A 15785-nucleotide genomic window follows, 5' to 3' on the forward strand; every position below is an offset into this window, starting at 1 on the left:
CGTAATGTTTTATCTCGCAATTATTTACAGAGAGTGAATCCTTTCATAGCCTTTTCCAGGGCAGCAAACAGAAAACGTTTTCCAAGGCAGCAAACAGCATGCGATCATAACCAAGGTAAGCGTCCTACAGTGCCTACGCGCTGCATCTTTCTTTCTCGCAGGAGCTACAGCATCGCTCAGTACCTTAATTTGTGCCCTAACTTTTCGCAGATGTTTCGAGCAACAAGCGCGCACAAATAAATGTAAATAAACGCGACATTTTTTTCTTTCCACACGTGCGTTACTTCGCAGTTACTCATCCAGTGCTCCTACAGCAACTTTATTGCTCACATTTGAAAAACGCAGTCGAGAAGACTCAGCACATCGTGAAGCGTGCTTGTTGTATCGGCGCAGGACATACAATATACCTAAAGTAGAAATTATCTCGCAATACAACGATGCTCTAGAACAGGATTTTGAATTCATAAACGAACCAAAATGTTTGGTTAAGCTGACTTGCCAAATCTCTCCGTTCCACTTGTTGAGTCAAGCGGAGGTGGACGTCTGTTAAAAGGTGGAGATATCGATAGCACATAAGCAGGAAGGTTCGCAACGTTGTTTTTCCTGTTACAACGAATTGTCGGATGCAGATTCTTCAGTTTTCAATTGGTTACCACGGTCCTCCGTCAGGGCTACTCAACACAATTACAGAAGAACAAAATTGTCGCACTTTCTCATGCGAACCGCTGTGTTGTGGGGAATGCAAGTAATCCGATTACCCAACATGTTCAACGGCCGGTATCCAGCGCTCTCGCCTTTCCCCTTCATACGATCGCGATGGAAATCGGTAAAACTCAACGTTGTTGTTCCGTCCTTCACCTTCAATGGAATTTACAACACAAGAGTAGCGTCGATTGCGGCGTTTCTTCGTAGCGCGACGAGTTATCGCTGTTGCCGTCGTTTCCGCCATCAGACTGAAAGTGAGCCAGCAAGCGCTTTATGGCAGTTCAGCGACGCGTCCGACTAGCGTAGAAATTCATAGCTCTCTGTCTGGGTGTTAAATGCGCAAAACACTCGCAATATGTACCAAAATCTAGTCAAATCGTTGTTTCGCAGTCGCTGGCTGCATAGGCAACTTAGCGAGGAAGTCGGGCTTCGCACTACCACGGCCGCCTCGATCACGCGCGCACAGCGTGATCGAGGCGGCCGTGGCACTACTCAATTACTGCCTCTTCCCAACGGCAGGTGGCGCTACGCGTCTTGCAAAACTCCAGAGTCTGACGTCCATGGCGGCGTGCCCCGTTCTCGGAAGCGTCGTCGGGTTTTCGGCATGCAGATTTCAGGTACGTGTAAAATGCGTTTCGCTCTCCTATTGAGCTCCGGAGCAAAGCGTGCAATATTTCATGTGAAAGATGCAGTGCCCGTTATCATGGTGTGAATTTCGAGCGGCAAACGAGAACTGTGGCACTTAGCGCACACTGCGGCTGCTAAGTCAGTGTGGAAATTGTTTTACGTTGCCGTAATATGTTGCTTGGGGCAACGATAGGTATGTAAGTGGGAAGCGGTAATAATTTTAGAGAGCAGACAGTTGTTTCGCTCGATGTTTGGTCTTGCTCATGGCGTTATGAAGGCTAGAAAACTAACTGGCTTGATGGGGCTTAGTTCTAACTTCAACGGGCGTAATGTTGGGGCTGTATGTGTTTGTTTTCCGTGCCGCGAGTACCACTTTCATGTTTTGTTGCATGAGAGTGGTAGCTGTTACGTGCCGCCTGAGCAGAATAAAATGAAAGCAATTTTCTCACTTTCATACGTATGCAATGGGACGTGACAAAACTTCCAGTGTTTTATTCGGAGCGTAAATATCCAATATAGTGTAGTAGGAAACTCAAATTGTATCTTGGCTTAGTAGCCGTGAGACAAGTGAAACTCGCATTCCTGTAATTGTTCGCCCGATTGATCTGCCAGGGGCGGTGCGCCCCTGGCAGGTGCGTCATCGGGTATTTGACAGTACCTTCGCCGCATGAGTCGTTTTATGCGCAAATATTGCCCGGTTTCGTATCCTGTTAATTTATGCCGACACTCGTTCATCTTATTTTTCAGCGATTACTATCCCTGAGTACCGAATGATGCCAAACTTGTTGTGAGGTGTAGCTAACGCGGGAAATTCAAAGTAGCGTGGCTGCAAGTTCCTGTTTTTACGTTTCTTGCATTCACAGCCAACGCACACAGAATCAGTGATTTATTTTAATTTTTGCTGTACTTGATCAATCTAATGTGACAACTGTGGTTGCTCTTTGAGTTTTTCCCTTTATTGTGTATTCAGCTTAACTGCCAGAAAATGCTAGAATTTTTTTCAGTATCACAGCGACAGAATATTTTACTGACGGCCGTGTGTGAAACACACAAGATCACAAAACTGATAGCAAAATGATGACATGTTTCTTTTATAGAGTTTGGACTCTACTTTTGGTGAGGATGTCAATCGACCTTGGGCGTGGTGACAGCACACCGGACATGGCCAAAGTGCAGCCTGTCAGTTGAGTGCCCCCGGATGGACCATCAACATTAGAAAATGAAGCAGAGCAGGTAGGGGCAATTTTCACTTAACAGAATACTGAGAGCTGCGTTTTTCTTTTTGATGAACTAAATAATATATTTACAAAAACAATCCTTTCTCTTCGTGCAGCCTACATAGAAATGTTTTTGCTTGTTATACAGATCTTCAGAAAGCAATCCTACTGAACGCTTTTTGCATGCACAAATAAATAAAGAGGAGTGCACTTTCTGAAGAAATTGATTCACTGAAATGTGCATTCGGTACACAAAGAGTTGCAAGATAACCAAAAACTTTAAAGCAGTAAAAAACAAACAGGTTTGAAAGATGTTCTAGCATCCTAACCCGCCTTGGCATACGGAACTACATATAACAGCAACAGAGGTGCGTGCAAAGAAGTGTTTGTAAATGTTTGAAAGACATGGACATTGTCTAAGAAATTAGTCTTATTTAGTCGGAGCTTCTTGCTGCCATGACAGTGCAGTAAAACCTCAAGATGATGTCCTGCTCCCAATAAAGCACCTGTAAACTTTAAAATTCAATTCTGGGGTTTTACATGCCAAAGTCACAACCTGAAGTTTTGGCCACCTGGCCTTCTTTAATGTGCACCTGAATCTAAGTGCATAAGCGTTATTGCATTTTACCGCCATTGGAGGGCAGCTGCCACGGCCTAGATTGAAGCTGTGACCAGCATGGCACCATAGTAACTGGGCTATAACACTAGGTCAGGATGAGAAATACTGCTTAGAACTACCAACCTCTTGGCTCACAAGCGCATCGCACTAGGTTAAAGGAGTGTGGAGTACTGACAGCGACCGTTTATGTATCAATTTCTCTTTAGGCTGTCAACTCCATTATTAGGGTGCGAAGCTATAATTAGTCAAAACCACCCTAAATTACACAACCAGCTCAAAACACGCACCATGTATAGCAGGGTTTGGACACGAATGTAGAGTCGAGTGTGACTGCCACCTCCATGTCGCCGAAAATGGAGGTGGCAGTACGTCACACTGTTTCATGCATTTTGCCTAAAACATAGTCAATAATATATAATCAATTTCTAAAATATTCTTCTCAAAAAGTTTTTTTTTTCAAGCCTGAAAGAAGGAGCCAAAAGGTGTTCAGGTGCACGAGCGGTTAGTCACGCGGTACGTGCATGCATTCGCGGGCTTCTTTCAAGATTGAAAAAAAAAACCTTTGTATTGCACCTATTGAGCAGAGGAAGCAGGATTGGGAATTTCGCAGTATTCTTTGCAATTTTCTCACTGACACTTTTGCTTTGAACATCATATTTGAGCAGGTAAATAATTATTAATACCTAATTACCTAATTAGGCGACATGCAAAAATTCTTTCAAAACGATCAAAACATTACCTTGGTTCTGTCCAGCTACGTTGCACTTGTTCATATTTAAAGCTTGCGCAAGTCACACAAGCCACCTGGTACTTACAAGGCATATATAGAAGCAGCTAAGCTGTGTGATCCAGCCATATGTAGCGAATCATGAGAAAGAACCATGTTTCTTTGACTTAAGGGCATGATGAGATTTACAGGCTCGACACCTTGTATCAGTGTGTTCTACGCCTGTTCGTAGTTTAGCTGCTACATAAACAATTTTTCTGCGCATGCAAGCTCATATGCATCTTTCAAGTATATTGTCTCGTGTTTCCAAAATAAACCATCCTCGCATTTCTTTCATCATGTCTTCATCTGCTGCTGTGCTAAACTTTCAACATGCAACTGTACAAATTTTCATCTAGTTTTCATGCTTCCTCGTGGTGCTTAATTTCTGAACACCTTGTTTTGGTTAAACTCTGTTGCACACAGCAGTGCTGTTTGGAGTGGTAATATTTTTTTTTTCATATTGACATTAATACACCTTTCCTGGGCAATGTAAGGCTTTCTACGTAACACGGCCCTGCAATAATGTTTTATATTGCATTCCAGCATCATGCAGAAGCTGTTTACTTAACAGATGACAATATGTATATGTGTAGGAAGTAACAGAAATGGAAGCCAGCAGATAATGAGGCCAAGGAAAGCATACAGGAACATGTTTTAAGTTTCTTTATACGAAGTATAGACCGTTTTTTCGTAGGCGCCGCCATATTGTGAACGCAGTGGCACCGCCTAGGAGCAGCGCCATACTGGCTTGGGTGACAGCGGTCTTTTGCATGGCAGGTATACGCTCGGCGGTAGGTTCTGGCGTTTGTTTTCGCGGTCGTGCGGTCTGTTTAGTATGACGCGCGTATTCTACGTGGTAAACGGTTCTGTGAGACGTGCTGAAGTGGTTTAAGGCGTCATGGCCGGAACTTCTGCTGGCGTTGAGGTCGACGGAACACGCAGCGCGATGTGTGCGCGCATATCTGAGCTTACAATCAGCCCCGGAGATCAGTTGCGTATTTCTGATTGTTCCAATCATGAATGTGACCTTATTGCAGTATTACCCTCTATTTATAAGCTGCGGTTTAGGAGCCATGAAACATACGCGACGATCGTAACAACGTGGGTACCGTGCTGCTACGATAGGAGCTGTGATGTTATACTTTGACAAGCGTTCAAACTGTTCGCTGCATGTTACATTGCGTGAATACTTGGTTCGATGAATGAGGTTTCCGCCCCTGAATAAAATAGTTTTGGTGATTAATAGCAGCATACCTTACAGTCTGAATTAAGCTTGTCCAGCAAATGGACTGTTTACGAACTGCGCGAGCGTCCTAAGCAGTGGTAGGTGCTGGATTGCATATATCTTTGTTCTATATGCCGCATGGTCCAAGCATACGGCATCAGCGGTTATGTATTTATAAACGTTGTGCGGCGTGACTATGCGAGGTCCTATTGTGGCGTTAGCCCGTTTTCTCTCGCTTATTCGAGAGAGATGATGATAACGGAATTTTTTTTTCGTTTGTGTTCGTTCCGTTCTCTATGACGCACTCAGACGTATTACGGAAATTTCGTCCTCAAAAATAGGCATCGAATTCTTTTTATGCGATCCCTCATATATTATGGCTGTATGCAGGCAAAAAATGCAATGCCAAAGCGCACAGCTTACATATGTATCGTGCTGGTTCACCAACCGCAGTGATCGCTGTGTTGAGCAGCGCCATCGGCCTCATGCCGGAAGGCTAGCGTAGACATATGGTAACTTGAAGCCTACTAGACTTGAAATGCGCGAGATCGATGCCGGTGCATCACAAATATTTGATAGCGCCTGCCGCTTAGATGTTTCGTGGTTGCCTAAGGTTGGCCGTGCACGAGCATGCGCTCTTATGCTTTATGTTTTACTCCCTACGCCAAGCGATTCGATAGTGAGCAGATTTACCATTGCATGCTGCTAATACAGAGACAACGGTTTTCTTTGTTGAATTAAAACCGATATAAGCAAAATAGTTCACAACACATACACACACCGCGACTGATAATGTGCGTACACCGCGGCTGATAAAACGCGTCACATTTTTGCGCCCCCAAGAGATATTTCCGCCTACTGTAGTTACGGATGCACCGAAAGGGTTCCCTGACGACCTTATATGAACGGACATGGCGTAAATTTCACAAAGTACGATCTTAAACATTCCAAAAACGTTCCGCAGCGCGCGACAGCCATATTTTCAAGCAGCGCCGCGCCGGATCGCCCAATCCAGAGAGGAGGAAAGGCTCTCCGCGCGCCCTATCCTCCTCGCCCGATGAAACGGTCTATAGAAATGATAAATTCAAGGAAAATTAAAGTGGATGAAAGACATCCAGCTGTGGGTGGGGAACGAACCCATAACGTTAACATTACGCATGTGATGTAATAACCACTGTGGCACTACGGCCGCGTCCCAGCGTCGACTATCTTAGGGACCATTGTGGATGGTTGAATGCTGCCTTAGTAACATAATGGTTAGTGCATAACATGCCTAATGCAAAGGTTGTAGGTTCGTTCTCCACCCGTGGCTGTTTTTTTTACCAATTTCATTTCCCTTTATCATTTCTACATTTCAATAGAAAACGACAAATAAATTTCCATGGTGTCTTCCCTGGCTTCTTCCAGATGTGATTAAGAAAAATCGGGACCCTCAGTTCCCTTTCTTCTCGTTTGGAACTGGAGCTTCATTTTAAAAATAGTGAATTCACATTGTACAGCATCTCAATGGGGTCTCAAAAAGAAATCTTATCACAGCATGTGTATTACTAAGTGAAGTTTTTGTTAAAATGATAATATAACATGCATGGGACATAATTTGTAGCGTTTGTGTGCAGAGATACGACTAGTCTAATAAATATGATAATTTTAAGAAGCACTTCTAACACGGCCTGATCATGTGTTTAAAAAACTTTAACATGATTTCAGGCATAACTGTTGCCCCTGGAAAACATTTGGGTCATCTGCATTGGCATTGTTTTTAGAGAGTGCCAATATTGCTTCGATTGAAGTAGCCTCGTGGCACATGAAGCATCGCTTCTTGCTGAGTCAAGGAAATCTTATCTGCATATCTGAAGTGCATGTGTCATAGGCTCGAATGCTGTTTAAAAGTTCCTGATGGGAAAATTACTTCACTAGTCTTCCAAAAATTGCTGAGATTGCTTCAGTAATCTGTGCTACTCGATCATGACCCATTTACCAGAGTGAACTTTCATCACTGCTGGCTTCGAGATGTTTATACAAGATACCACAATTGCCGACTAGACATGTGACTGCACCAAAACTTGGAATTGATGATCAGTAAGATTTATGGGACAGCAAAAGTTAGTTTACTACCCCAGAAAAAAATGTCAGGTACTTCGGTTATTTCTGCCATAGAGTTTCTTACAGTAATTTGTAGAGAGAACTCTGGCGCTGCAGTCCTACCACCACGGGAATAATGGAAAGCGCATGGATTTGTCTGATCTTTGTGCTTGTGAATTCAGACGCTCTTGTGGCTTTGTATATTATACGCTATATAAATCTTATTGTAAATTTCAGCGCTGTCTGTACTCTTCGAAGTGCAGACGACGCCGCCAACACGTATAATTGCTATTACTTGCAACGATTGAGCTTGTCCAGGTGGCCATATCGAAATGCGCCAAGCGTCTCAAGGCACTGGTATACCTGCGATAAATTCAGCAGGGCGTTGCACTCACTTGTCGTTACATGCCTCCCTGGCTTAATGGTTTCAATATGAGACTTCTGTTCTAGAGTTCCTGTGTTCGAATCCTGTCATCGGACAATTTTAATGATGATTATTTATTTATTACACAGCATATCGCCGAAAATGGCTAGTTTACAAAGTCGCAAAGCCGTTTGAAGCCAAACAGATGAAGTTTAGGCAAATCCATGTACTTCCCAAATTGCCATGCTGGTACAACCGTTCTTGTTTCATCTCCTGTAGACACTAGCGTCAGAGTTCCCTCTAGTAATTATTTTGTGAAACTATGATTTCTGCACCTCGCTCATGCAGAAGTGGCACCACACCTGCTGCGTAAACATGCACCACCTTTCGGCCAAGTGGATGGAAATGCTGTGAACTGGCCCTGTACAAAACCTGCACTAAGTAAAACAAAGCACAACGTGCAGTTGCTGCCATGCTGAACTGGTGGAACGAGTAGTGAAATGCTGCACCTCCTGAACTAGTTCAGAAAGTGCAGGTTAATCGAGTGGAAATTATATAGTAACAGAAGTTGAGTGATTTTGCATTACATTCACGAAGTATTCTTCATCATACCTTTCCGTTTATTTCTTTAGTTATTAAGAATTCCCTTTGCATTGTTGGACAAAACTACAGAATGCCAACATATTTTCTAGCATTCACTGGTAGCAAACATGTCAAAACTTGTTCTACTTTCTGGATTGCCGCTTTACCCGTTAACCCCTAATTTAATTCCGGAAAAATGTACAAAATTTTCTAGATTTTCTGTTTACTAATTTTTTCGGTGTCATTCTCATTCTAAAAATATTACTTCATTGGTCTCTGGCCTGAAATAACAAAAAAATAAAAGCTGCTCTTGGGTGCAGCTTTCCCTCAATGCCGACTGTAACTCATCTTTGACGATCAGAGCTGCATAACATTGGGCATAGAAAATGTGACTCGTCATTGGCGATATTGGTACTACCTCCAGCCACTAGTACAGCTCGGGATCAAGGGTTAAAATTTGCGGCTTCGTTGCTGCCAAATTTTAATTCTGCAGCTGTTACACTTGGGTGTAGCGTGTGTATGTACGTGTGCATGCGTCAAATTTTCTTCATGCTAGAGCAAAGCAAGTGTAGGGCAGAGAGGCATCGGTCATCTTTATATATTTACTTTGTAAGGATGCGCTACGTTTATCTTTTGCAGTATAGACTTGGTGCTCTTTGAGCAAATATGCCTTTGTGCTAATAAGACCTATCAATTATCTTTTTGCAGTAGCAGCTGCTTATTTTTTTCTGGATCGGTGCGCCAATTGTAATTTGTTTTTCTTGAACCGTGCAATTCCCACGCACAGGACTGCAGTCATCTGAGGTGTTTCTTTTTCAATCAAGAATGTTGAGGTTGTCCTTGAGAAACTCGATTTCTTGCCTCAAACGAGCTTGTACAAACTGACCAAGCTGATAATTCTACCTGCTTATATATGAAATATGTTGCGGCTATGAACCCTTATAATGAATGACATAGTACAAAATTTTATGTATTAAAACAATTTCATGAAATTTTTCGTCTTTTTCGCGTTCGTGTTGTCCACTTCTCCACTCTTGTGTCTTGTCTGCACGCCTCACCTCTTTTTTGGATATTAAATATCGTCTAAACTTAACCAACCTTTTTTACCACTATGCAGGGAGCAAAAGTTCCGGTAACGCCATGCATTCAGTATGGTGTCTCAGACGTGTATGCAAGAAATCTCCTTCAGGTGGACCAAGAACTACTCTTCAGTGTCTCGCAGACTTCCATGCGAAGCCCTCAACATTCTCGTCTCAGTGGAATGGCTGCTCATCTATCAGCGTGTCCATCACTGAGACTGCCAGTTGTAAAGCTTCTGAACCCCTTTGAGAAAGCTTAATGATATTTTCATGTACTTTTCACGGTTGATCATAGAATCTGAATATTTTTTATGTTTCAAACATTTTTACCTGGTACAAAGTGGTGCAATAGCTTTTATACCAGTGTAATGTATTTAAGAGATGCTCACTCTAATGTCTATCTGGTTTTGTTAGTGTTTAAGAAATCTGAATGTCTGATGAGGTAACAGCATCTGAATTTGTCATCGTGACTCGTTTCAATGAACTGCTAGGAAATAAGACGCAATACTTACCACACACCAGTTGTAGCATTTTTGTTTTCATGACTAGAGTATGCACGTTTCCAAAGACTGAAAGTGGGGGAAAAATCAACTAGAACATAATCATCCTAGGATTGTCATGTCCTCACAGCTCTGCAATGACTAATGCCTCATGCATCTTGGCAGCACATTGGTCGCAATGCCTAGAGGTATATTTTATAGGAGAATAGCTTGCACCCAGATTTGCCGCACAGTTAATCGCTGATGGCTTTTGTTGTCGTCTTCATGTTAATACTATGTATTCAATATTCATTTAGATGTAAAGGACACTACAGGCACTGAACTAACAAATGACAGTTGCATTTCAGGGGACAAAGTGTCCAGCATGCCTGTCACAAAACGTGTTCTAGGGGCTACCATGCCTCTATATCCCAGATGCGCTAAGTGCAATGTAATCGGTGTACTTGTCTGGAGTGCTTGAAAGATGTGCTACAGGCTGTACTGGCACTGTCTGAAGATAATGCATAGTTCTAGAAAGCCTGCAGCTGAGCATCTGCCACCGTACTGAAGGAACTGTCCTAATTTATTTTGTTGATGTGGATGAAATTTAGGAGCTGCAATGAATAGTTGTGACTGTGGTAGTGTTGCCAAACTAAAGCACAATTTACACACCTCGACTCACACAATGCACTCTGAAAGTTTTGCTACGTGGTATCTGCGTTTGCTGCCTGACCTTATGGCACCTTTACGAGCAGTCGCAGGTGATTGCAGCTGCTGAGGCTTTATCAATTGGCAAGGTGAAAAAAAATGCTGGGCCACCAGTGTGCCTGCACACTCCGAGATGCAAGCTATCTTGAACCAGGTGTTCGGTAGATGGTACCTGTGCAGCCAAAACAATGTGTTTAAGCCCTATAGGCAACTGCGTTCACAACTGCACACAAGTGTGCTGTCACAACAGAAAGTTGAGAACAAGCAGCATTTTACCGGTGTTTCTTCAAAACATTAGTGCAAGTCATTCCTTCACCAATGATGGTAATCATGGATAGGTAATGAGAACAAGGCATTTGGCACACACAAGGGGTCATGTGTGTAAAATTTATTTAGATTTGTAATCAATGAGATGGAATTAAGAAGCTATACCTTTTGTTCCTCAGTGGTCCCTTGGAGAGACATGACCATTTCCGGCAGTTTAGTTTTGAATTTTATGTCTAGATTTGGTGTGCATCTTGCAACTATAACTAACAGTCAGTGCTCTGTCCTGCCAAGTTTTTATGCTGTCTTTGTGATAGTTGCAAGATTTTGCAGTTCAGCTGAGCGAAGTATATGTCTTCACTATAACTAGTTTTCATGTTAAAATTTTGTGCAGTGCTCACTAGTTATTACTAGCCATGTTTTGTTCACATATGTTCTTGGATTGCAGTGCGAAGTGACACGGACACAGACTAGAAGCAGACAGGACGAGCGCTAACTCTCAACTAAAATGTAATGAAACTAAGAACACACACACACACACACACACACACACACACACACACACACACACACACACACACACACACACACACACACATATATATATATATATATATATATATATATATATATATATATATATATATATATATATATATATATATATATGTATATATATATGTATACATATATATATATATTGCACAAAAACCGCAGCGCAAGAACATGACAATGTATAATACAGTTAAACATAGGAAACTAGGGAAGTCAAAAAAAGGAAACAACAAAAAGACAGTACTTCAGATTAACACACGTGTTGTGAAGATGCTGAAATTCGCGTTCTAACAGAGAAAAAGATGCGTGGCTAATGCAAGTCTTTCCTAATGCTTTAATGTGGAATGCCTCGATTATTTCCCGTGTGGTTTGGCATTTGTGTCTTGAAAGAATTTTTGTGTCTTCAAACAAAGGTTTACAACCGCAATAGAAACAATGCGACGCTAGATGTGAAGCATTAGGGTTCTTAAGTGAATGTTTGTGTTCTTTTAGTCTCATATTAAGGCACCTGCCGCTCTTTCCAATGTAAGTCTTCCCGTACTTGAGAAGAATCTGATAAACGGTACCAGTGTTACAAGGCACAAAAGCGGACACATGTCTAACGCCGCTATCATCTTTTCTTTTTTGCCACCCTGTTCAAGTTTCCTGTTTATTGTAGGGCGCATGATAGACAACTTGCGGGGGGCCGAGAAAACAGTATCGACGTTATAACTATTGGCCACGTTTCGTAAACCATGGGATAATCTATGTACATAGGGCACCACAGCAAACCTTTTTCTTTTTTTGTTTTTCTTGTTTCTTAGCGGGGCTTTCTACCCATTTTAAAAGCTTTTCGCAAGTTAGTGATAATGAATGCACAGGATAACTAGCCTTCTCGAGCCTATCTATTTGTTGTGAAAAACTGTTTCATATTGTATGGACATGACTTGGTAATGGCAGACTTAAGAGCTGAGTAATCTAGTCATATCCACACAATATGAACCAAAGTTTTTCACAAAAAATAGATAGGCTCGAGAAGGCTAATTATCCTGTGCATTTATTATCACTAACCTGCGGTAAGCTTTTAAAATGGGTAAAAAGCCCCGAGAGAAACAATAAAAAAATAAAAAAGGTTTACTGTGCATGCATAGCTACACATGCAGTTTTGTTTGTAAATGCTGAAACATTATTTTATGTGGAAGCGCTTTTTTGCACTTTGTTCTTTGGCTTTCAGTGCTACCTTTAAGCCATTATATATGTGATGGTACTAGTAGAAGCATCCCGTGGAGATAAACGACAACTTTGATGAATAGAGGTATAAAATATGTGCTTAAAACGGCAAGAAACTGCTTGACAGGCAAACGTATGCTCCTGTAGTAGTGCACTGGTCACCGTCGCTAATACATGCATTGCTTGCGCTCTATTGCATTCGATGTGAGCTACAACAACGAGCTGTGTTGGCTTTCCCTCCTGGTCGAGCTGGTGTTGCTGCGAAAATTTCCGACCAAGAAAAGTGGAGGTTTTTAATTATTTCAGAAATGCATGTAACATATGCTTTTGGTTGTGTGCTGTTTACATAGAGTGATAAGTACTGGTGCACCAAGGTGCGGGAAATCCCGTGTCCTTAGTGCAGCGCGCTTTGTTATTGCACTCTGTATCCTGCGGGCAATGTACTATCACTGCAGAGGAAGGTGACGAAAAGCATAGGGTGTGTGCATTCCTGCGATCGTGAAACTTAAATTTGTTGCCTGAAAGGGTCGCATGTTATACATGCTACCACATGACAGACCAGGAGAGTAATGTGACGACGCTTCACGCATTGTGGCTCATACTGACCAAGGTAGTACCATAGTTCAGCCTAGGCAGCATTCACAACAGCTAGTCTCCCCATTAACTACACAGCTGTAGTGAACGCTAAAATACTTGCAGGGATAACACCCTTTTGGAAGGGTGTTGTCCATGCGACACCCATATTGAAAGGGTGGTGTCTGTGTTACACCCATATAGGAAGGTTGTTTGTTTTACACCCATAAGCAAGGTGACATCACATTAACACCCTTTTCTTTGTGAGGTGTTAATTGGCACCCCTTTGCTTGGGGTGCAGCAATACATCCAAATAGGTGTCGCCAATGGGACAAGTCATTTACGCACTTAAGGGTGTTACAATTTTTAGAGTGTAGAACTAGAGGATAACACTGCAATAAAGGCACCTTAGTGAATGAAACATTCAGAAATACACAACTGATATGCGAGACTGATTGTAGGTTCAAATATGCGCGCACACATCGCGCTGCGTGCTCGGCCCAGCTCAACGCCAGCAGAAAGTCCGGCCATGCCAATCTAAACCACTTCAGTACATCTCACAGAGCCGTTTGCCACGTAGAAGACGCACCTCATACTAAATGGACCGCACGAGCATGAAAACACACGCCGGAAACTAGTGCCGAGCGCATGCGCGTAGTGCACTGCCTATACATTTCGTGCGCTGCGACTGGCGCGCCGTAGCGCGGCTGTCAGAGAAGAACCCGAGCAGGAGGAAACGTCTCCGTGCTGCTGCCGGAACACGAATCCATGCCGCCGTGGACGCCGTGACAGCGTCGTTAACGCGTAGTTGAATGGAATAATGAATTGCTTCGTAGTCGGCTGTACCAATAGGTACACGTCGTGCCCAGCGAGGACGACGTTTCACGGTTTCTCAAGTCGTCCGTGTTCTGTCGGACAGCGGCAACAGTGGATCACACGAAAAAAGTAAGTTTGGTTCCCACAACCGTGTCTCCTCTCTCGGCCGTCTCACGTTCTGCGTTTTTCTTTTTCTTGTGCCACTAACATCAGCATATTTCAGTGCCGGCGGAACAAACTGGGAACCCTCTCGGAGCACCAAGATATGCAGGGTCCATTTCGTTGGGGGTGCGCCATCCAAGGATGTGTCGTCCCCATCCTGCGTGCCAACGATATTTCCTGACGAGTACTGTAAGCGGTCCGTGCTTCCGGAAGATAATAATAATAATAATAATATATGGGGTTTTACGTGCCAAAACCACTTTCTGTTTATGAGGCACGCCGTAGTGGGGGACTCCGGAAATTTTGACCACCTGGGGTTCTTTTAACGTGCACCTAAATCTAAGTACACGGGTGTTTTCGCATTTCGCCCCCATCGAAATACGGCCGCCGTGGCCGGGATTTGATCCCGCGACCTCGTGCTCAGCAGCCTAACACCATAGCCACTGAACAACCACGGCGGGTCTTCCGGAAGATAAGGCTTGATGCTATGAAAGGTGAGAACTCCGCAAAATAGGCACTTTCTTTTTAAACTAGCTGTCAGGTGTTGACGTTTTTAGATGCGATAATTTCTTGGTGACATCCGAGCAAGATTTCGTCAGTCAGTCTGCTCGATTGTTCGCGTAACCGATTTCACTCTAGCGCTGGCAAAGGCGCAGCCGCTAAAGCAGAGGTGCGCAAACTGCGGGTCGAAACTTCCCTCCCCGAGAGGTTAACCAAGCTAGTGGAAGCAACATTGTCCTAAATATTCACGTGGCGATACATTTGAGTTTGTCAGCCAAATGAACTGTAGCTGACTCTTTACAGATTACGATTTGCTTTCAAATTGTCATTGCTCGTCTATTGTTCGGCGGCAGCGGTGGCGTAGAGGTAGAACACCCGCCTCGCGTGCAAGAGGTCCGTGGTTCGAATCCCGGTGCCGGCAATTTTCCACCGGATTAAAAAAAAATCCGCGTGTTGATGAAATTGCACAAACAGGCCTGGAGTGTGGCCTGATCCCGGTGACCAGAACCGGTAACGCACTCCCTCACCAGAGCAGGATTGGCCAACCTGGTGCAGTACTTGGCCACAACCTCCTACATCAACACAACAATCAAACCCCGGCCCTCAGTCCCCAGCGGCTGCGAAGCAACTGATCACGGCGGCGGTCAGACCTGCGGCGCAGCAGAGAGTGCTAAGAATCACTGGCTCCAGACAGGCCGCCATTGGAATATGAACCTGGCAACGTTTTCCTCCAATAGCAGTGCTATTGGAGGAATTAGAGGGCAGTAAATGGGATATAATAGGGCTCAGTGAAGTTAGGAGGCCAAAAGAAGCATATACAGTGCTAAAAAGCGGGCACGTCCTGTGCTACCGGGGCTTAGTAGAGAGAAGGGAACTAGGCGTCGGATTCCTGATTAATAAACATATAGCTGGTAACATACAGGAACTCTATAGCATTAACGAGAGGGTGGTAGGTCTTGTTGTGAAACTTGACAGGAGGTACAAAATGAAGATTGTACAGGTCTGCGCCCCTACATCCAGTCATGATGACCAGGAAGTTGAAAGCTTCTATGAAGACGTGGAATCGGCGATGGGTAGAGTGAAAACTAAATACACTATACTAATGGGTGACTTTAATGCCAAGGTAGGCAAAAAGCAGGCTGGAGACAAGGCAGTGGGAGAATATGGCATAGGCACTAGGAATAGCAGGGGGGAGTTATTAGTAGAGTTTGCGGAACAGAATAATATGAGGATAATGAATACCTTCTTC

General features: G+C 43.5%; 1 long non-coding RNA gene across 1 annotated transcript; it reads left to right on the forward strand.

Moving 5' to 3' along the window:
* Positions 1-1267: 1267 nt before the first annotated feature.
* On the forward strand, positions 1268-10826 carry LOC135906007 (uncharacterized). Its single transcript, XR_010565590.1, has 3 exons — positions 1268-1322; positions 2430-2565; positions 9308-10826. It is a non-coding gene; the product is annotated as an uncharacterized lncRNA (long non-coding RNA).
* The last annotated feature ends 4959 nt before the right edge of the window (positions 10827-15785 follow it).

Source organism: Dermacentor albipictus, chromosome 1, assembly GCF_038994185.2.
Source record: "Dermacentor albipictus isolate Rhodes 1998 colony chromosome 1, USDA_Dalb.pri_finalv2, whole genome shotgun sequence".
Lineage (NCBI taxonomy): Eukaryota > Metazoa > Arthropoda > Arachnida > Ixodida > Ixodidae > Dermacentor > Dermacentor albipictus.